The sequence below is a fragment of the Triturus cristatus genome, chromosome 11 (assembly GCF_964204655.1).
Source record: "Triturus cristatus chromosome 11, aTriCri1.1, whole genome shotgun sequence".
NCBI lineage: Eukaryota > Metazoa > Chordata > Amphibia > Caudata > Salamandridae > Triturus > Triturus cristatus.
In genome coordinates this window covers 655,587,542-655,609,024 of record NC_140594.1, presented here as the reverse complement: position 1 = coordinate 655,609,024, position 21,483 = coordinate 655,587,542, and the positions used below count along the sequence as shown (strand labels likewise).

Here is a 21,483-nt window from a genome sequence, read left to right as displayed (position 1 = left end):
ATAAATGCTGAAATATACCAGTTTCAGCTTTATTTTTTTCACAAAAACCATAATAAATATGGATAAATAGACATCAAGTTGACAAAAAATAAATATTGATAAATACAGACGGAAATGTCAAAAAAATAAATACCAGAAAACCGAGAGCCCTAATTATTACCTTGTCAGCACTTCTTCAATACGCTCACTGCGACAGCAATCCACTCAAGTATGCACGTCTGATCCTGTCCCTCAGCACTGCGTGAGGACGCTGCTGACGCCCGCGCGTGACAGGGCTGTTGTTAATGTCCCGTTCTCTGTTCTCCTAACAATGAGTCACCTGATTACTGCTCCCGGGCCCGTCGCTGAGTCAGGAGGGTTTGTGAATCTCTGTGAAAAGACCACACTTTAGCAGAACACGTGAGCGCCGCCGGGGCTGTGCGCTGCGTCCACATTTGAAAACGCAACGAAATACACTCAATTAAAGAGAGCGGGTGCGCGGCGGACATAGGGAGAAGGGAGAAAGAACCAGAAACGCTTGAAAAGTTAACAGACTCAGCGATATAACAGCGTCAAATTTGGTGTGTGAAGTAATAGAAGACAGTGTGAGTTAGGTGAGGGCGGCAAATAGAAAGGTAACGGATAGATAGAAGGGGACAAGGAAAGCAGGTTAATGAGAAGGTGGAGAGACACCGGAAAGGGTGGAAGCGAAGGGGGTGAAATAAATAAAGGGGACACCTAGCAGAAAAAATAAAGGGAATCAAACAAACAGAAAAAAACGAAACAATATGGGATTAACAAAAGGATTATTAGTAAACTGAGAAAGAAACGAAGCCGATAAAAGAAGCCGTGTACCAGAAACTCCACGAGGCGATGAACGTGGCCGAACTCCTAAAGGGAGCAAAGTCGATAAAGAGTCCAACCAACCAAGCTTGGGAGAGAGTCCAGGTAAGACGCTGCAGGTTTCATTGGGGGCCCCTCGGGCGCATGGCCGATCATTGCTATCCATTTATTTATGTGTTTTTAATATTAGGCAACAATTTAAGACTTCGATAAATGAGCAGGCAAAGAAAGCCCTGTGCACTGTTAATACCTCAACGGAACTCGTCTTCCGCGGCATATTTACGTTTCTGTGAGGTGTGTGAACCTCGGAAAAGACTTGCGTCTTGGTTGACTTGAACACAGCCTTCTTCACGAGACATCAATGGGCACTCAGCTGTTATGTCTGCAGCTTATTGACGGGAAATATTTTTTGCCCCAAAGTTTTGATTTAAATCGTATAGAACACCTCCAACCCTGTGTATCCCTGTATTGCTCAGAAAAGCCCCCATCACGTATCAATGGATTTGAAGCTATTCTTTTACATACACTGTATAGTGAGAGACAAAGCCACCTTGAATGATGCAGACAATTATAGCGCCTATGTAAAGCTGTGTAAGTGTGTGAGGGCTTTGAGTGTCGGCAGTTTTAGTTTCTGCACCATTTCCATGGCCCGCATTACTCTTTTTTCCCTGAAAATTCCGTGGTGGTTCTTAGCTGGGAAATATTTACCTCAATGCAAAAAAAAAATGGTTTCAACCAATTAGCATTGAAGGGGAATCTTTCTTTCATATAAAATCGGGGGTAGGTTGAATATATGTTGCTAGCTGGGCCGACAAGGCGGAGGTAGCGTGTAGCTAGAAATCCTTCACCCCCTGTTTCGCTAGTTTGCCAGTCACATTTAATCAGCTAGAGTCATTGCCAATGAAAATATACAATTCCACAGCCATGGTTTTTTTCGTCATAAATATGGACTTGCAGCATTTACCACATAATCCGACTGCGAACAATTTAAAGATTTTAACAAAAAGTGTTTCTATATCAGATGGATAATCAGTTATTAAAATTACTGTGCGTGGGCTCTTTCACGCACTGTTTATATATCCACATAATTTAGTCAACTCTCGGGGCCGAGGAGGAGGGGTTTTCACTGGGGCAGAGGATGAAGGTAACGGCCAGAGCTGCGGACTTCGGAACTGGGGAACTAGGTTGGACTCTCGGTGTCGGTTCAACTTCTTGTGATTCTGCGTAAATCACTTTATCTCTCATTGCCTCCTAAATATGACGGAGTGTGCCCTTGTGTAATGTACCAAGCTGGTGCGCACGTAAGCATTCCACTTTAAGGTCGAGTTCGTGCTAAATAAAACTGCAAAAAAACACCCTGCCACATAATTTGGTTTGGTCTCTTCATACACTGCCCAACTCGAGGGCTTCAACTGTGCTCTTCTGATTTACTATGTAGATGTAGATAAATGAGTTTCTTATGTAAGAAACCCGTGTGTTCATTTAAGTCGTTGCCTCGTAAAGTTAGTGGGGCTCATTTATGAGCCCCTGCGTCACTTTTGCGCCACCGGTGCGTCACTTTTTGTGACGCACCAGTGGCGTAAAACATGCGCCATGATGCGCCATATTTACAAAGTGACGCATCTACCTAGATGCGTCACTTTGTAAACCCCTGCGCTACATCATACCTGCGTCAGGTATAATGTATGCAGGGTGGGCGTTCCCACGTAAGTAAGCATCGTAGAAGTGACGCAGTGAAATCTACGAGATTTCACTGCGCCACTTCTAGGGTGCAAATGCGTCAATATCTTGCGTCTGCCTCACAGCAGGCGTAAGACTGACGCAGGCCCTTTCACATGGGGCTTACCCCATGTGAAAGGATACATTGCTGGAGTTGCGTCACTTTTGTGACACACTCCAGCAATGCGTCACTTTTGCGCCTACAGATACGTCAGAAATACTGACGTATCTGTGACTCCTTGCGACATGATGCGTCATACTGTAAATATGACGCATCATTGGAGTCGCAGGGAGGGTGCAGTGAAAAGTGACGCATCACTGTTTTCACGCAGTGATGCGTCACTTTTCATAAATGAGGCCCAGGGTATTTACCCGTACTTGTAATTGCTATAAGTATGTTTCATAGTTACCATCAATTGATTGTAAATGTTTTCAGTTTCACGTACTGCGCTAACAGAACTTTTATGTAGACAGCTTTCAAACATTTTGTATTCCAGCTTCACCTTCCCAAACACCTTCCCAGCCAGGAAGGCCCAAAGGGTGTATGTAGTATTGGGTACTCTTAAAATTCCAGACATTACATTTGAAGCGTTGACCAGCACCCCCGGATTTTGAATTCTGTGCTTATCATTTTTAGTATTCCCTGATATGCTACTAATACATTTTTTTGACCCAGCAGCACGTCCATGTAATTGAGGACTTGAATGTTTTTTTATCAGATTTTTTTCAGGAGTGGACACCTCACACTTTGTTCATACCCTTTACGGGAACATTAAATCGTCTTATGATTAATAGTAACCTGTTATTCTCTTCAAATATATTCAGGAGGAAACCGCCCACTTTCCGACATTTATAGGCAATAGGAATGGCAGTAAAATCAACTTAGTAATATTATCTACAGACCTCGTGCCTTTTAGCAGAGCCTCCAAGGTTTTAACCAACTACATGAGTGATCACCAGCCTTTGTTAAGTAGCTTCGAATATCATCTGTATGGGGACAAAGATACCAATGTGATTCAAAATCTAAGCTATTCTTCAAACAAGGGAGTACAAATTACCCGGGGCGAAAGCTGGGAAACCACATTAGAGGAAACCAAACAATGGAAAATCAATTTTAATGAACGACAATTTTAAGGAAATACAGATAAATCGAATTGTAAAGGAAACAATATAAAGAAAAGATAATTTTAAGGAAAAATCAAAAATTACATTAAACTTGTGTGGAGTTTAGGACTAGTGAGAAGTTTTTGGGTTCAGAGATCGGTAATGTTTAGGGCTGATAAGGAGTTTTTAGGGGCGAGGGAAGGGTGGAGCTCATGCACAGAAATGGGGGCTTTAAGGTTCAGGTTTGGGTGGAGTTTAGTGGTGCTGTGGGTTTCTTTAGGTGTTATAAATGGGTGGAGTTTAGGGGAAGTGAGGGGTTTCTAGGGTTCAATGAGTGGAGTTTCAGGGTGTGCACTGTTTTTAGGTGAAGTGTACAGGTGACAAAGGGGTTTCAGGGTTCACTGATTGTAGAGGTTAGGGTTTGTGAAGAATTTTTGGGGTTCAGGATTGAGTAGAGTTTGGGGTAGTGAGGTATTTTAAGGATTCAGGGATACATGGAGTTTATATGTAGAAAGGGTTTTTTAGGGTTCAGGGATGGGTAGAGTTTATGGTCGGTGAGGGGATTTTAGGAGTAATGGGTGGGTGGTTTTTAAGAGTGGGGAGTTTTTTTTTAGGGATCAGGAATTGGTGAAGTATGGGTGTGGTAAGGGGTTTAAGGAGTCGGGGATGTGTCGTATTTAGGCATAGTAAGGGGTTTTTGAGGAACAGGAATGGGTGGAGTTTAGGGGCAGTGAGAGGGTTAATGACTTCAAGAATGGGTGGAGGGTAGGGGTAGAAATGGCTTTTAGGATTCAAGGTGGGTGTAATTTAGTGGGTCAGGGATGGGTGTAAGTTACATGTTGTGAGGGTTTTATAGGTTTCTGGGATAGGTGGAGTTTAAGGGTAGAAAGGGCTTTTAGGGTTCAGGAGTGGATGAAGTTTAGGTTTGATGAGGTGCTTTTAGGCAACAGTGATTGGTGGTGTTTTGTGTTGTGAGGAGTCAGAGATCAATGGTGTTTAGAGGTTGTGAGGGGTCAGCGAATTAAAAGCATCTGAAGTAATTGTTTGACTGTATAAAAGATATACATTTGAAATATTCTCACCTTTAGTAAAGCGCTGAAATAAATCTCAGACAAAGCTGTTTCTGAAAGTAAGACCTGCAACCATGCATTAACACCTGAACAAATATGCATGCAAAAAGCCAATTTCAATTAAAAAATTCTATGAATTTGTTTCTATGAATGGTAAATGCCATTCATTCTGAAAATTTCCATTAAACAGTTTAGGTGAAATGTTTTCCCTGTAATGGTATTCCATGAAATCACATACAACCGTTCACACAGCTCCAGTACTACAATAACCGCCTCCGTCTCACCAGCCATAACTCTGGTTGCTCGAGAGAGGAACTCACGGATGCTAAAAATGTTTTTGTGTGGGCAGTCTTCTTTTCCAACTCTCAAGGCTACGGTAGCGTTTATTCTTTTCTGTTTATTGAGCGATGCAGTAGCTTAGTCCATGCCATTGACAGCCCAAAATAATTGGTTCCCGTTTAAATGTACCCAGTTTATTTTGTAAACTTAATAAACTTGTACAATAAGACTAACTAAATGAAAAATAAATTGAAGAATAAATGGAAAAAAACAATCACTGGAATCATAACATTATTAATATTAATGGTGAATCTTGGTAAGAGAAACATGATACTTGGAAATTCTAATAACCAAATGCAAGGCAGCCTGTTAGAGTTCTACTGGGCATAGTCTTTCAACCAGGCTGGTTTGGTCTAGCTCAATCGTTCGTCAGACTACCTGATCTACATTCCAGCCTTGCATTAATTACTTTTCTCTTATTCCACGCATTTCCATAATTGAAGTCTACAACAAATCTACATACTCTCTTTACTGCCATACTTTTAGAGAGCCAGGATAAACATTTTCTTTTAAAATTCCCTATTCTCACTCTGTCCACATTTCCCATTTTGAATGCATTTACCCGTCACATTCCTCTGATCCTTCCCATTGTTTTGCTAATTTGACCTCAGAGTTCTCCTCTGTTACACTTGTTCTCCAAAATCCATGGCTGTAATAACAAATTGTAGGCCTTTCGTCTCATCTTCTCAAATGGAGATATATCCCCATCTTTACAGAGCGGCAACCATTTTGACCACAACAATTCATCAATCACCTATTTGCAAAATTTTTCTACTGCCTACCGCCAATTGTTTTCCTTCCTTCAGTACTCGATTGCACATTTCAAACTTACCATTGCTTTGTGGAAAGTAAACAAAAGAGCATATATGCGTGAGGCCTAATTTTTCCAAAAAACGCTTGATCTCCGGTTAAACTGCATTATTTTTAACCAGTTCTTTGTAAAATCCCTTATTGGCAAAAACTTGACTGAAGAATTTTATGACTTCTCTCATAGTTGCCTGACTAGCAAATTGGGAATAATGATCCAGCAATATCACAGCCTACCGTGCACTGGTTCCCTTTAACTGGAAAGTCTTAGAAATATCTAAAGCATTTTCCACACGCTCTAGTAGGCCTTGATATCTTCTTACCAGGATATAAAGTTGTATTTTTGCGACTTCGCTCCACGCGCACGTTTCACACAAACATGCCTTTTCTTTATCGTTCATGCCCATCCATGGCCACCTAAAGTCTGTGCGCAACTTACGTTTTATTCCACACATCCCAGGGTATCCCTCGTGAGCCAAATCAAGTATTTTATTCAGCTCTGTGGGTACCACCGAACACTTTCCTTTATACAATATTTCATTATGAATGTTCAACTAACTCATCAGACTCTGGTATTTACAGACTTCCTTATACAAATTCCTTTTACTCGGCCATCCCTGTTCGACGTAGGTCATTAGTGACTTGAGAATGTCATCCTTTTCAAGTGCCCTGAGCCATTTGCCTTTGGAAATACCATTCAATGTCACTTCTTAAATACAAGTAATCATAATATCCTCATCATCTTCTATAGAGGTGTGCAAATTTCATGTGATTTGCTTTTGCGTAATTACATAAAATGTTGGCAATATTACGCTAAACTATGCATAATTACACAAAGTTCAAATCTGTCATTTCGCACTAAGTTTAGCATGAAATGCACCCTGGTGCCACCTTTTTGCCGCATGGACACATTTTACAAAATCACTGCGAACAACAGTTATTTGCCTTCTGTTGTTCCCGTACATACATCACATGGCATACTTCCCTGTACATTTTGACAGTGAAAAGCGCATAATTATGCAAAGTGGTGTAATGGCTTAATTTCGGGAAGAGTAACATGAAATGACCAAAATAATGCAAATCATGCTGGTGTAATTAAAATTGTGTCCAGGCCTAATCTTTTAAAGATTTTTCAGCACCCCTGGTCACAGGCAAACATGATAGACATCTGCTGATACATTTTTACAACCAGACATGTATTGCAAATAAGAATTATAATCTTGAATTTTAATTTACCATTGTGCAAGCCTCAGGTCGCCTTACCACCACTTCTTGTGGTTAGAAAATCTTCTAAAGGTTGTTATCAGTGTAAATAGAAAATAAATACACCACACCTAATGGTGATAGTGTTCCATGTTACAATATCAGGCCAGCGTCTCATTTACCATCATCAAGTATTGATGCTGGGCACCCCTCTAAGGTCTCAAGGTATTAACAACTGTTTCCAGGCATCCAGCATAATCTTGTAATAAAACTGCCCTCAAGCATACATTGCTGGCATCTGTAATGGTTACTGTTTTGAGATGAGTATTGGAAGACTTTAAAGCAGGAGCGCCTCCATCTCTTTTTTACCGCATTGAATCTCCCCCTATACAATTCATCCCACACAAACCACTCTTCTTCTACAATAACTTCCTTATGCTCATTGTTTTATCCACAAACCTTGGTATAAACCTTACATAGTATTCTGCCGGTCTCATGAAGGACTTTATTTGATCTTTATTTATTTTTGTGGACTTGGTGCCTCCACAATTTCTTCAATCAGACGTGCTTTGGGTGCAACTCAACTTCTGCTGATTGTAAACTATCTTCACTGCAACCTTACACTTGTCCTTCAAATGGTCAAACCCTTATGTTCTAAGTTAGCTAACACTCTCTCTAAATTATCATGTTCCTCTGTGTTTTCCCCCAAAAACAATATATCATACTCAGGGCCGGACTGGACGTAGCTGCAAAATCGGCCATGTAACAAAATCGGTCGAAAACCGGCCCTGGCAAAGAGCTCGGCGGCACCCCCAAGCCCCGGGGAGGGGGTGGGGGTGGGGGGGCGGGGCGGCCGAGCTCTTTGCCAGGGCCGGTTTTCGTTCCCAGTCCAGCCCTGATCATACTGGATTACTTCTCGAAATTACTGATTCATAACTCTTTGAAACAAAGCAAAGGCTAATACCAAGCCGAAAGGCATACGTTTGAACCTTAAAAGCACCCTCCAGTTTTGACTCTTAATACAGTGCTATCTGATGATACCCTGACACTTATATTTAACCACAGTTCACCAATGTTAGCAGAGGGTATGATCAACCAAACACACTTGTCTACATCATGTAGGTCTACACAAAGCCTCATTTTGAGATCTGCCGTTAGTCAAGACCTTTTGATTTTAATAAAAAATGCCTAATACTTACATATAGGGGCTTTCGGACACCTTTCTTCATCCAATAGTCTGTTGTTGGGTCATTCACATTTTGCTTCTGCCCACTACAAAATACATCATGGGGCAGGTGATCAGCCTACTTAAGCCACTGGCTAACTTCACTTTCAGTGACTGCATTTTACTCCCTCACAATGAGCACATGCACACATAAGCTAGTTCCCTTCAGTGCCAGTGTTTTTTGTTTTTACTTTATAATTACTTTAGTGTTGTCTATGTGTTTAGAGCCTGATTTAATGGCAGGGCATTTCTGTGGCACATTCCATGTTTATCAGATCACATCACCTGCCAATGCTGTTGTAAATTCCTTTTGGAGAGTTTTGCTTTTCTGACTGCTGCTATTTCACAGCAGAGATGAGGACGTTTGCAAACCATAAGGGTTTATTAGCAAAGAGGTCATGTTACAATCTGCACATAGATTAGTCATTAAGCAAAGTTTACTTGAATACAGCATATCCATGCAATGCAATTTAGTGAAAACGAGCATTGCATTCTTAAATCAACATATACAAATTAAAATTAAATCTTGTTTCCAGAAAGGAAACTCCTTAATTCTAACCTAAAGTTGTGGGCAGTTCAAGGGAATTCAAAAGCAGCTGGCGTTAGCAAATATAGCATCAAGAGAAGAAACAAATAAAGGTTCTGATCAGAAAGAGAAGTAATATGCTGGCTCTTGAGAGTATCTCTAGGAGAAAAAAACACAAGGAACATTGGTCTCAAGAGAAGTGGAAGGAAGTCTGCCTGCTAAGGTGGACAGGGACAAGAGATCTAACTAACCAACACACTTCACATAGCTAATACATGATTTGTAATCAAGAATGATACATTTCACAGGTTCCCAATGGGTGAGAACTAATACAAAATCATTGTTCTTTTTGTACTCAGTGTCTGCCTCCTTAGCACGCATAATACGATGCCATCTTCTTCATTCATCATGTTCTTCACGATATCTCACACAGGAGTACTCTCCTCTCTTTCTCTCGTCTATTGCAGGTGCAGAAAATCATCATCAGCCCAAATAGTGGCAACAATCTGTCCTTCAAGCAGTAGGCTAACAGATAATGACAATTTCAAAGAGAACTACCCCTATTCTGAGAGCATAATGGGTTTACCATCTGCCTGATCTCTTAGGATAGCCTGAGACCCCAAAATTGGTGGGCTCGGTCTGGAGTTGGATTTGTAATCCCTCTCTGCAGTATCAGCATTGGCAGAGCTCCATGTTGAACACAACAGTCGTCCCAGGACCATTATGGCTGGAGTGTACCCTCTAACCTACTAAGGGACAGTGAACTGTTTATATAATAAAACCACTGTGTTAGAGGCACAACTCTGAGGCAATGATGTGTCTAGATGTAAGTAGTGGTCTTTGAATGGGCAACATATGTGCTAGGATGACCCATTCTATGTTCCTCCCCTAGAAAGAAAGAGAACTGAATGTGTCGTAGGAAAGGCTGTCTAAAGACCTGCAGCATTACTCAGAATCATATTGCATAAATAACATATATAAAAGGTAACAGGACTAAAACGAAGCCTGCTATAATGTGTAAAATGTAAAACTAAGAGGAGATCCAAAGTGGGTCCATGAGAGCTTCACCACAGGGGTAGTGGTAGGTTTAACTGTAGCAGTAACTTGCTCTGTAGTAGAACTCAAACATAATAATAAGCATATCAGTAGAATGACAGACACTATTATATCAGCGATCACTACTGCTCTACGGTGATTATGTAAGAGGGTTACCATGCTTTCTCATGAATCAGAAAAGAAACAAATATAAATCAAAAATAATATAAGCAAGCAATATTTGTTATAATTTCCACTTGTGCAGTTTCAGCAAACCTAATAACATTTTCACAATGAATTTAGATTCAGTTGCTTCAGAGTCAGTCCCAAGCCCTTCATTAATCTTTTTCCAAAATGACAAGCATACTCTTTTACTGGAGCCTGGGTCCTAAGTCCTCAAAGGTTGATACCCAGAACCAATCGTTGTAAGTGTCAATTGATATCAGTCTCAGTCAGACCAAAAACCTGTCAGGTCAAAGGGTGGCAGCTTTATCATTGATGTTCCTTAAAAACAACCTTTAAATCCTTGATCACATATATCCTCAAGTCAGTGTTGCTTTGACCAAGGTATGTCCATTCAGGGGCTGGGTACCTTCGACTATGCTCCTGCGGTCTCCTTGACTTCCTGACTACTGACTGTTAAATGTCACTCTGTTCAATTGTCTCTGTTCCTTCATGCTGGGTACCTTCAACTAGTCTCCTGCAGTCTCCTTGACTTCCTGACTACTGGCCATTCAATGTCGCCTCCACTTTGTTCACCTATATCTGTTCCTTCATCAGTGGTGTCAGGAATGCGCTCATTAGGCACAGAAATCCTCTCCCTTCCCCCGTCCCTTTTCCAGGTTCAGAGTCTGTGCACACATCTGTTCCAGCTCAGGTTGATGTGGCTGCTCTTGGTGCATTCACCACAGGCTCTACATTTTCCTCAAGCTAGCTTTGAGACTGTGTAGGGCACTCTCCTGCTTCTCTTTCGGCATTCTCTGGTTGCCCCTAATCTGGCCTCTGTAAAATAACAGTAGGTGTCCCCACTTCTTCTCCAGCATGTCTCTCTCTCTTAGTATGTGAGCCTTGCATATAGTTAGGAAGGCCTACGCATTTGACTGGTGTTTGTGACAGAATGACCTGAAAGGGGACACACCACTGAGAATCCAGGCACAATTTCCTATGGTGCTTCTTTATCAAGACCCAGTCACTGGTAGTGAGTCATGGCACTACTCTTGCCTTGGAAGGAGAGTCACAAACTCAGCCTGGTGAGAGACAGAATACACCACATCAGCAAGGCCTTTGCCGTTGTCAAGAATCATATGATCTGTAATATTCACAAGTGCAGTTGCGGGCATGACACAAATCTTCATGGCTTTGCCCATGAGGGTTTAATGGAGGGAGAAGTCTGTTCTCCGATCTAGAACACTTCTCAGACTTATCAGTACCAATGGAACGGTATCAGGCTATTTCAGAAATATGGATATGCACACTTTTGCAAGATGGGATTTTAGCGTCCTGTTCATCTGCTTCACAACGCTTGAAGCCTCACATCTGTAATTACAATGGAACTCTGGACCACCTACAAAGCTGCACACAAGAGTTTCATTATTTCATTTTTAAAGTGAGTGCCACGATCTGATTCCAGAAAACCGGGATCCCCAAACAAGGGATTAACTTTCTCAGCAACAATTTAGCCACTGTAGGACAGATATTTTCCCTAGTAGGATAAGTCTCCACCAATGAGAAAAGGGGCAAACTGCAACCAAAATGTATTAGAGCCCACTATAAACTGGCATTTCAACAAAGCTGAGATGCATGCGATTAAAGGGACCAACAGATCTCCCTGTATGATTTGTGAGTATAGGGGTCTCTTTCCACCATTTAAATGTTGGCATGTTGAACATCTGTAGTATAGTTCAGCTGCAACTACATGGAACCTAGGGTTAAACCAATATTTGTAAAAGAGATTAACGATCGCATCAAGACCAATATGGGTCGCATCATGAAAGTAAAGTGTCCTAGGGGGCAGCATTTAATCAGGCAATACTGGACAACTATTTACAGAAACCCTAAGTTCGTCCTCATTCTTGGTATACCCTCCTCTGTTAATCTCTCCTGTTCACACTCTGGTGCCTCTTCCTGTAACCTCTTTACCTCTTTTCACTTATCAGCAGCGTTCAGCAATAGACTCTTATAAGTGTCACTCTCCGGTTCATTTGAATAATTCCCATTGAAGGCACAGACCCAAGAGCACAATATCTGGCAATTTCATCCACATAGCAGTTGCCAGCAGTAACAAAATCATCTTCACTCTTGTGTGCTGGGCACTTTACAACCGCATCTTCAGTAGCTCTTTTTAAGGCCATCAAGATGATCCAGAATATCATTCCATTACGTATGGGGGAACAAGACAATACAACATAGTCTGCTTTCAAAATCCCTCTTTCATCTCTCAAACAAAAGCAGTTCACAAACAGCATATAATCAGGCTCTTCTAGAGGAAGATATCAATTATCGAGTCTTGGTTTTTTACACAACTCAGGGACATTAAGACAGTCTTGGTCATCTCCGTCATCATTTTCATGAACATTTGGCAATGACAAAAGTGTGGCAGGATTAAGACATGAACATCTCTTCAGTGTGATATTTTCTGCTGCAAGAATGATCAGTGCATATTTCGTTAGAGTACAGTTGGTCATGTGTTGAGTACATATGCGGATGAGCAAGATCTCTTTAGAGTGAGGCACCATAACTATAAGAGGGCACCTCATCATTATGTCCACACACTGCTGATTGCTGGCACCAGCTGCGGACACCACCTTTATGCAACTAAGAAGCGCTGTGGCTACTGGGTCAAGAGTGGCTGAAGAGTAGGCAACAGGGTGTTGGAGACTCCATGGTTTTGAGTGAGCACTGATAGGGAGCACCCTTCCATCTCAGAGCATTACAAAACAAAATGCTTCTCATAATTATTACCTGTGTGATATATCAGGAAGCCAGTCTGGTGTAGAACAGGCCGCCATCCCTTGCAGGATAGGGATTCAAGTCAGCAGGACTGAATCTCAGTCATGGGCAAATTTTCCAGGACAGTCCATTGAAGTGCTCCTCTGAGGAACTTGACTCAGAGCAGTTTATATAATAAAAGCCTGGTTCCATTAACACTGTGTCAGAGGTGCAATGCTGATGTGTGTGTTTTTCTTTCCAATTCAGAGCTGTCTCCAAATGGACACTAAAATGCAAGAGCAGCGTGCTCAGTGTTCTTGTAGCCTTGAACAGAGTGTACAAGTGTCATGATAAAATGCTTAGGACGAATTGTGCCAGCAAGCAGAACACTTTCTGAGTATGTTATCATGTACGCACAAAGCATGTAAAAAGTCACCATTTAAAAAGAAGTCAATTTAAACGTGTAAGTCAAAATGGATCGCTTAAACCCAAAAAACACTGAACTTTGTCAGTTATAGTTCAGTGAGCTAACTATCACTTGTGTCCACGCCATTTACTGCTTACGACCTCACATATTCCATCACTCATGACATGTTGCATGACATCACTGATTACTTCTTAGATAACATCATTGATAATATCACTAATGACATCATTCAATGAATGTGATACTTTGCTATTCAATTTTCATCCTGGAAGGTATCATCGAGCTATACCTAGACCAAATGGGTAACTAGTCACAATATCGAGAAAAAAAACTGGACAGAAAATCGATTTTTTTATATAGAATGGACAGAATATCGAATTGCAAAAGTATAGTGGTGCTGAATATCGAAATTCAGGTAAGAAATATCGATTTTCATAATATGGAAGATAGTAATATGGACAGTCATAATATAGTTGTTAAAAATATCGAATTTTTATAGTGTTTTAAGTGTTAGTATATGTGGTAAAAGTATGTATTATTTTTGTAATGTATGTTTGAATTTTTTTTAAAGTAATGAATTTTATGTTATTTTATTTTTGCATAATTTAATTCTGTAGCGGGTTGTGGGTTTATAGGGGAATAGGGTGGGAAGTAATTTAATTATAGTAAATTAAATATGAATTTTTAGGAATTATTAATTATTTTTTATTTAATTTTTAGTTTTAGTTCTGTGCCGGGTTGTGGGTTTATAGGGGAATAGAGTGGGAAGTAATGTAATTGTAATTAAGTAATTATTTATTTGTATTTATTGGTATTGATAATTAATTTATTGTTAATTAATTATTAATTGGTAATTAATTTTTATTAATTGATTAATTGATAATTATATTAATTGTATTAATTTATTATCCGGAGCAGGTTGTGGGTTTATAGGGTGGGAAGTAATTTAATTGTAATTAAGTAATTATTGAAATTATTTTTTGTGTATTGATAATTAATTTACTGTTAATTATTTATCAATTGTTTTTTTTATTACTTATTAATGTTTGGCATTGAACATTAATTTGTTGTCAATTATTAATAGGTGATTAATTTTTAATAAATAATATTTATTGGTATTTATAGTTAATTAATTATTAAATATTTTGTAATTGGTAATTAATATTTTGTATTTATTGGTATTGATCATTAATTTATTTTTATTTAATTATTAAATCATTACTTTCCCTACTGTTGCATTCTCTGGAGTGGGAATAGTAATTTTTACCCCTACGCTATCCAACACTTTTCCTACTCTTGCACTCACTGGAGTGGGAATAGTAATTTTTACCCCTACACTATCCAACACTATCCCTACTGTTGCACTCTCTGGAGTGGGAATAGTAATGTTTACCCCTACGCTATCCAACAGTTTCCCTACTGTTGCACTCTCTGGAGTGGGAATAGTAATTTTTACTCCTACGCTATCCAACACTCTCCCTACTGTTGCACTCTCTGGAGTGGGAATAGTAATTTTTACCCCTACGCTATCCAACACTTTCCCTATTGTTGCACTCTCTGGAGTGGAAATAGTAATTGTTACCCGTACGCTATCCAACACTTTCCCTACTGTTGCACTCACTGGAGTGGAAATAGTAATTTTTACCCTCCCGATATCCATTGGTTTCCTTACTGTTGCACTCACTGGAGTGGGAATAGTAATTTTTACCCTCCCACTATCCAACGCTTTCCCTACTGTTGCACTCACTGGAGTGGGAATAGTAATTTTTACCCTCCCGCTATCCAACACTTTCCCTACTGTTGCACTCACTGGAGTGCGAATAGTAGATTTTACCCTCCTGCTATCCAACACTAAAAATATTGAATATCTTTTTATATTATTAAGTTAACATCTATATGTATTAAAAAATAAAAATCCATGCTTATTTTTTTATATACATTAATTATTTATTAATTTTAAGGTTATTTAAGTATTTTTAAGTATGTTTTACTTAATTATATTCATTATTTCATTATTTTACATTACTTTCAAGACATTTAAACAATTCTATATTTTAACGAATTGTATTATTTACAACGATATTTTGGATTCGATATTTTTGTACTTACCTGTTTGTAGATAGGAATTCGATATTATGGTATTCTATATTTTGTCAGCGATATTCTGGCAACTCGATATTTTGATCGTCAATATTCTGTCAGTGATCCGACCAAATGTCCTACCACCTCTGTAGTGTTAATATGCGTAAATGTTTGCAGCAAGCAGAACATAAAGCATATCTGTCAAAAGACCCACATTTAGTAAAGATTATTTGCTTTCTTTACTGGTATTCAGGTGCATAAGGAACATAATGTAGCTGTAGACTCTAATGCAATCAGCAATTTATTAAACTTTCAATACAGTTCAAAAATGTTTGGTTATTATTTACATTAACTTGTTAAATACCTAATCTGGCATCGAATTTTAAGACAACGGCTTCACATCTGTGCTTTAGTCTCTAGTAAACGAGCAGTGGTTCTACCACGAAATGAAATTAAACCATTTTCTATTTTGTCCTCACAAGATGTAAGACTCCAATTAATGGTACAGTAAGTCACAACTCTGATTCTTTACAAAATAAACCGCTTCCAATATAACTAAAAGGATAGATTCGAGGTCTCGTTGGGGTTTTTCATTGATGACACAATGCTGTGCTAACTTAGGGCATCCTTAGGATGGCGAGCGGACAAACCTGATGGAAAACGGGACCGCCCGCCGTATGTGCGGCGGTCCCGTGGGGGATATTAGGATGCACCCGCCACACTGGCGGGCGCATCATGCATTTTTAACATTGCGGCAGGCGGGGCTTTCAGCAGCACCCGCCGCAATGGTAAAACTGCATGTTGTGCATTTGCATGCACAAAGTGGCAGGCACCGCGCGGTGCCTGACACATTGTGCATGCAAATGCAGGGGGGTACCATAGGTACCCCCATGTGCACCCCCCACCCCACCAATACCCTGAGGGCCCGCAACGGGCCCCCAAAGTCACTGTTCGCATGCCTTTCTGTGGCAAAGGCAGCTTCCCGCTGGCTTCCTAATATGGATGGCGGTGTCTAACAGACAACGCCACCATAGCAGGCCCCTTTTCCACCCGGTCAGCTGTGTGACTGGCAGGAAAACCGGTGGACGGTCTTTCCGTCCGCCGGGGTCCCCCCGCCATACTAATATGGCAGAGGGGAAATGGGTGGCGGGCGGGGAAGGATGTAGGGCGGATAGCCACCGCCATGCGGGCGGTGGCAATCCGCCCTACATCCTAATGGGCCCCTAAGTATGTTATATATGTATCATTGGTTATCTATAAATTGTATTGTGATATATGTGTAAAACACCATTGTATTCACCTCTCCTGTGTTTCACCATTGTGAAAAACTAAGTTTGTTAGTTTTGTTTTTTGTGTATATGTCCTATGTTTTATCACTAATTCTTAAATGAATATGATTTTCCTATATAAACTTTGACCACCTTTCATTTGGTGCAAGTGGTTTGATTTGTAAAGAATCAGTGTTGTGACTTACTGTACCATTAATTGGAGTCCTACAGCTTGTAAGGACAAATTAGGAAATGGTTTAATTATTGTTTCGTGGCAGAACCACTGCTCGTTTAACGTATCTATCCCTAGGTTCTGCCAGGGCGGCTGGTGACATTTGAAAGTGGTGGGGCATAAAATGATTGGTATACTGCACCGTTGCGAGCGAGCGTAGCGAGCACGAAACACCATAAGGGGCGGTTCGTTGCGATTCTCTTCCTGTGAAAAGTTTGAAAAAAGAGAAGAAAAATGGTGCATTTTCAAGCAAATTTGAGAAAGCAGGAAGGTTAATAAAGCAATTGTGAAAGTGCCTCTGTGAACTATCACTTATCTCTTTACCTATCTCTCTCCCAGAATTCACCACCTTCACCTATAAGTGGCTGCAAGCTGCTCTATCGGCGTCACTCTCTTCCAATGACAATCTCACTTTCCCATCATCTAAGTATCCCTTCCTACCTTATCTCTTTCGCTATCTCAGCATCTCCCCTCCTCTGTCACTGCCCGGTGACTGTCTCTTGCTGCCCCTTCCATTGTCTCGCAACCCCGCATGCTCTCCATGCTCTCCTCTCTCCCTATCTTGCTTCCTCTTTCTATCTTGCTATCTCTTCCTATCTTGTTGCTGTAACATCCATCTTGCTTGCTATCCCTCCCTACATCTCGGTATCCCTCCCTCCCTCGTCTCTTTCTCTGTCTCCACACCTCCATTCCCCCGTCATAGCAAATGACAAGTAGTTACGACAGAGCACATCTCACACAAGAATCGGATGAACTATCTCTAGACTCTACTATAGCGCCTAATATGTACCGGTGATTGCAAGTGGTGGGCACTTAGCGCAGCCACTCTTTTAAGGTCCGGCGTCCGGTCCGGGGCGTATTTCTCATCATCGGCCTTCACCCCCAGAGCAAGAGAGAAAAGACAGTTAACCGGGGAATAGAAAGAGAAAGAAACAGTGACATGAGGGAACAAGGGTGCAGAAAGGAACGTGTGAGAGTAACGGAGCTGACTTAATGCCCATTGCTTTTATCATTACAAAACGAAAGCAGAATGGTTTAAAAAGACCACATTTGTGAATACAGAGCCGCAGTATGCATTTTGTTTTCCAATGCACGCACCCAACAAGCAGGTATTTCAGTACCTCCAGGAATAGTGTGCTTTCCCACCCAGGGAAAACATGGTTGTTCAAAGAGCGAGGAGGCAACACAAGTAGGGCTTCACTGGCAGACACTGTAATGTGGCGCTAATGTGTTTAGATGTGAATAAATCAATATGGCCACCTTGCTTTAGTTAGTTATTTTTCATATTTTGAATGTTTTATTTCTCTCTACCCTGAGGCTGCACTTAGAAATTGAAAAATGTCAGCAAAAGACTACGTTTCCAGCAAGTGTTTTTCTTTTTTGGATCCATTTCACAAGGAAGCAAATAAACGAAAGGAGGAAAGAGAAGGTAATACCTGTTTCTTGAAGTCTCCGACCAGTTTTTACTACATGGGGAGGAGCGAGACAGAGAGGGAAGAGGGGGAACAAAGGAGGGGGGAGGCACCTGCCAGCAGCGGGAGAATTGGACTCAAGCAGTGACTTACGACAGAGCACCAGCAGCGGGAGAATTTGACTCAAGCAGTGACTTACGACAGAGCACATCTCACAATCGGTTGAACATCATGAACTATCTATCTATAGCGCCTAGTGAGACCTAATGCCCATTGCTTATATCATTAAAAAACGAAAGCAGGATGGTTTAAAAAGACCACGTTTGTGAATACAGAGCAGCGCGCGCAGTATGCATTTTATTTTCCAATGCACGCAAAAACATTCTTCAAAGAGCGAGGAGGCAGTCACGAGGGGGGTTGCAAGGGGGTGGGGGTAGCACTGGACAATACAATTAAAATTGGCTGAGGGCACAGCTTACTCTTCGCCCGTCGCCTGCCCATTAGGAGACCGAGGGGCTCCTAATGGGCATGCGCAAGTCCGTGAAAACACAAGTGCGCATGACTGGGCACGGGCTAAAAATTAGCTCACCTTGCCCACTCATGCCCACTTGTGCTGCAGTGCTGCCTGTCCCTGGCTGGTCTGACAATGCATGTCAGTCAACATGACGCCGGACCGCCCACGGTCCGACGTCATGCTGACTGACATGCATTGTCAGTTCTCTCTCGGCGTCTCTGAACTTAAGTAAACTAAGTTCAGAGACACAGAGGGAGATGCGGGCAGGGGCGGGGGGGGCAACACCCCAACGCCCCCAATGGACGCACCGCCACTGGGTTCTGCATATGACTGGGTTACCCCATTGGTATTATCGCGTTAGTCTCTAGTGAGGCATGTTTGTAAAAATAACTTATACATATTCTTGAAATGTTGCAGAATGGCGTAACCCATTACAACAATGCTTACAATCAGTCTGCGAATTTTGTAAGTGAATCACCCATAGATTATACATTCTTCAACAATGCATAATGTCGAGGGAGGAGCCTAGCGCGCATCCAAGATGGTCGCGTGAGCACAGGGCTCCCCGGACCCTTGCTGCTCCTCGGAATTTATCCTGAGAATATCCTGATGTGGTTTGTGGAATCTGGCAGATGAAGACCGGATGAGCACGTATCTCTTTTCAGAACTCGAATCGGACCTGGGAATCCTGAGTTGTCGTCGTTCGAACTTTTGGGACCCACCCGACGGAGGTGCCCGGGGCGAAGGTGAACCGTGGAGCCGTGTCGTAATTGAACAACAGCGGCTGCAGTGCGGTGCCAGTGGCCGCTCTACCACTTTCGGTTTCACTTTCGTACTTCAGGGGGCTGGCCTGCGACTGCAATTGATGTGGCGGGGTATTCCCCTGGCCTCTGCGCGAGGCCTTTTCTCCACCTGCCACTAGAGTGCCCGTCGCCTTGGGTCCCCCCGCACCGCTATATTGTGGTCTATGGTGAGGCGCTGGTCTGTGGTGCCGGTCCCCCTACGACTCTTGATCGGCGATCCCCTTCGGTGTCCGTGACCACATGGGGGGCAAGGGGGGCCCCGAGGGGCGTAAGACTAAGGCCTCTCTCCGCGGGGGACCGGTCCAGGCCAACAACATGGACCGTTACACTCAGGGCAGAGGGTCCCCTGGAGCGACCGGCCCCCCCCCCGGATGCCGTCGGTGGTGGCACGACCGTCTCTCCGGAGCTCTCCCTGCAGGACATCATGGGCGCCATTGAGGGCATCAGGGAAACTATCGCCACGCAATATGAGGCCCTGGCCCGTAAAATCGACACGGTGGCGATCGATGTCACCTTAATTCGGGCAGATCTCTCCAAAACAAATGAGAGGGTACAGGCTCTCGATGTGCGGACCTCCACCCTTGGTACGGATGTGTCGGACCTGCAGGCCGCGCTTGGTGACATTAAGGCGGTCAACGACCAGATGGCCCGGCGGCTGGAGGACTTCGAGGGACGGGCCCGACGCAACAACATCCGTGTCATAGGCGTACCGGAGTCCTCCGACAGCCGACCGGTTGACCTCCTGGTTGAGGAACTCATCCTCCAACAGTTGGCCCCTGCTGGCCTAAGTAAGTTCTTTGCCGTGGAGCGGGCACATCGAGTTCCGGGCGGTCGGCCACGGCCGGGGGCCCCCCCGAGGCCTATCGTGGCCAAACTGTTCCACTATAGAGACCGAGATGCGATTCTACAGGCCTCACGGGTCCACGGCCCGGTGCGTCATGAGAACTCATCCATTAACTTTTATCCGGACTTTACCCAACTTGTTCAGAAACAGCGGATGGGATTCCAGGGGGTGAAGCGCCGTCTCCGTGAACTGGGCCTAAAGTACTCTATGCTCTACCCTGCAAAACTCCGGGTGGAACATGAGGATCGGACTGCCTTCTTTGACTCTCCTGTGGCCGTGAGTGACTGGCTGGACTCGTTGCCGGACAGAGGTGACCGTCCCGGGCCCTCTGCGGGCGCCGAAGGTGACGGGTCCCCTTTGGAGTAACTTTTGGTCCTTGATTTTGCCATTTTGCACTGTTCATCTGGGTTTTACTTCTTTTGTTCATTTTGTCTCACTAGGACCAGTGTGGGGGGCGGGCGGGGACGGATCCCTTTCCTCCTCCGGGGTCTTTTCGTAGAATGGGGTTAGTAGGGCGACAGGCACACTGCAAGTTGGGGGGGTTTTCAGGCCCGCAGGGGTGCAGGGTGGGGGGAGTTGGGATTTTTGGGGGGGGGTTGGGGGGAGGGAGGGGCTGTTTTGCTGTGTGTTTTTTGTTTACAGGGCGAGGTATTGATTTTTGTCCAGATACGGGAACTGTGCTACTGACGGGGAGGCCTGTGGTCTATTGGAGGGGATGGGGGGGGACGGGTTGAGACTGATGTCATGGAACGTCAATGGGTTGGGGGATCGTATCAAACGGGGTATAGTACTGCAGTATTTGCGTCGTCTTACTCCTGATGTGGTGTTTATCCAGGAGACGCATCTGGTGGGCAATGTTTGTCATGCAATGAACAGGGGAGGATACCGCCTCGTGGCCCATTCTGGTTTCACAACTGGTTCCAGGGGGGCGGGCATTCTCCTGCGATCCTCACTTCCGTTGGATATCACTAGGGTAGTCTCGGATGACAGAGGGCGCTATGTGTGTCTGTCTGGGAGATGGGAGGGGCAGCCCCTTTCCCTGGTCTCAGTCTACGTCCCCCCGGGCCTCCAGAACTCCACCTTCGCGGACTTGGGTCGAATGCTGCTTGAACTTCCGGATGGC

General features: G+C 43.0%; 1 protein-coding gene across 1 annotated transcript in view; it reads left to right on the top strand.

Moving 5' to 3' along the window:
- The first annotated feature begins 324 nt into the window (after positions 1 to 324).
- Positions 325 to 21,483, top strand: part of NEU4 (neuraminidase 4) — a 294,710-nt gene continuing 273,551 nt past the window's right edge. Inside the window, exon 1 of the mRNA XM_085634187.1 lies at positions 325 to 927. The gene's annotated coding sequence lies outside the window, so the exon portion shown is untranslated. The remainder of the gene's footprint in view (positions 928 to 21,483) is intronic.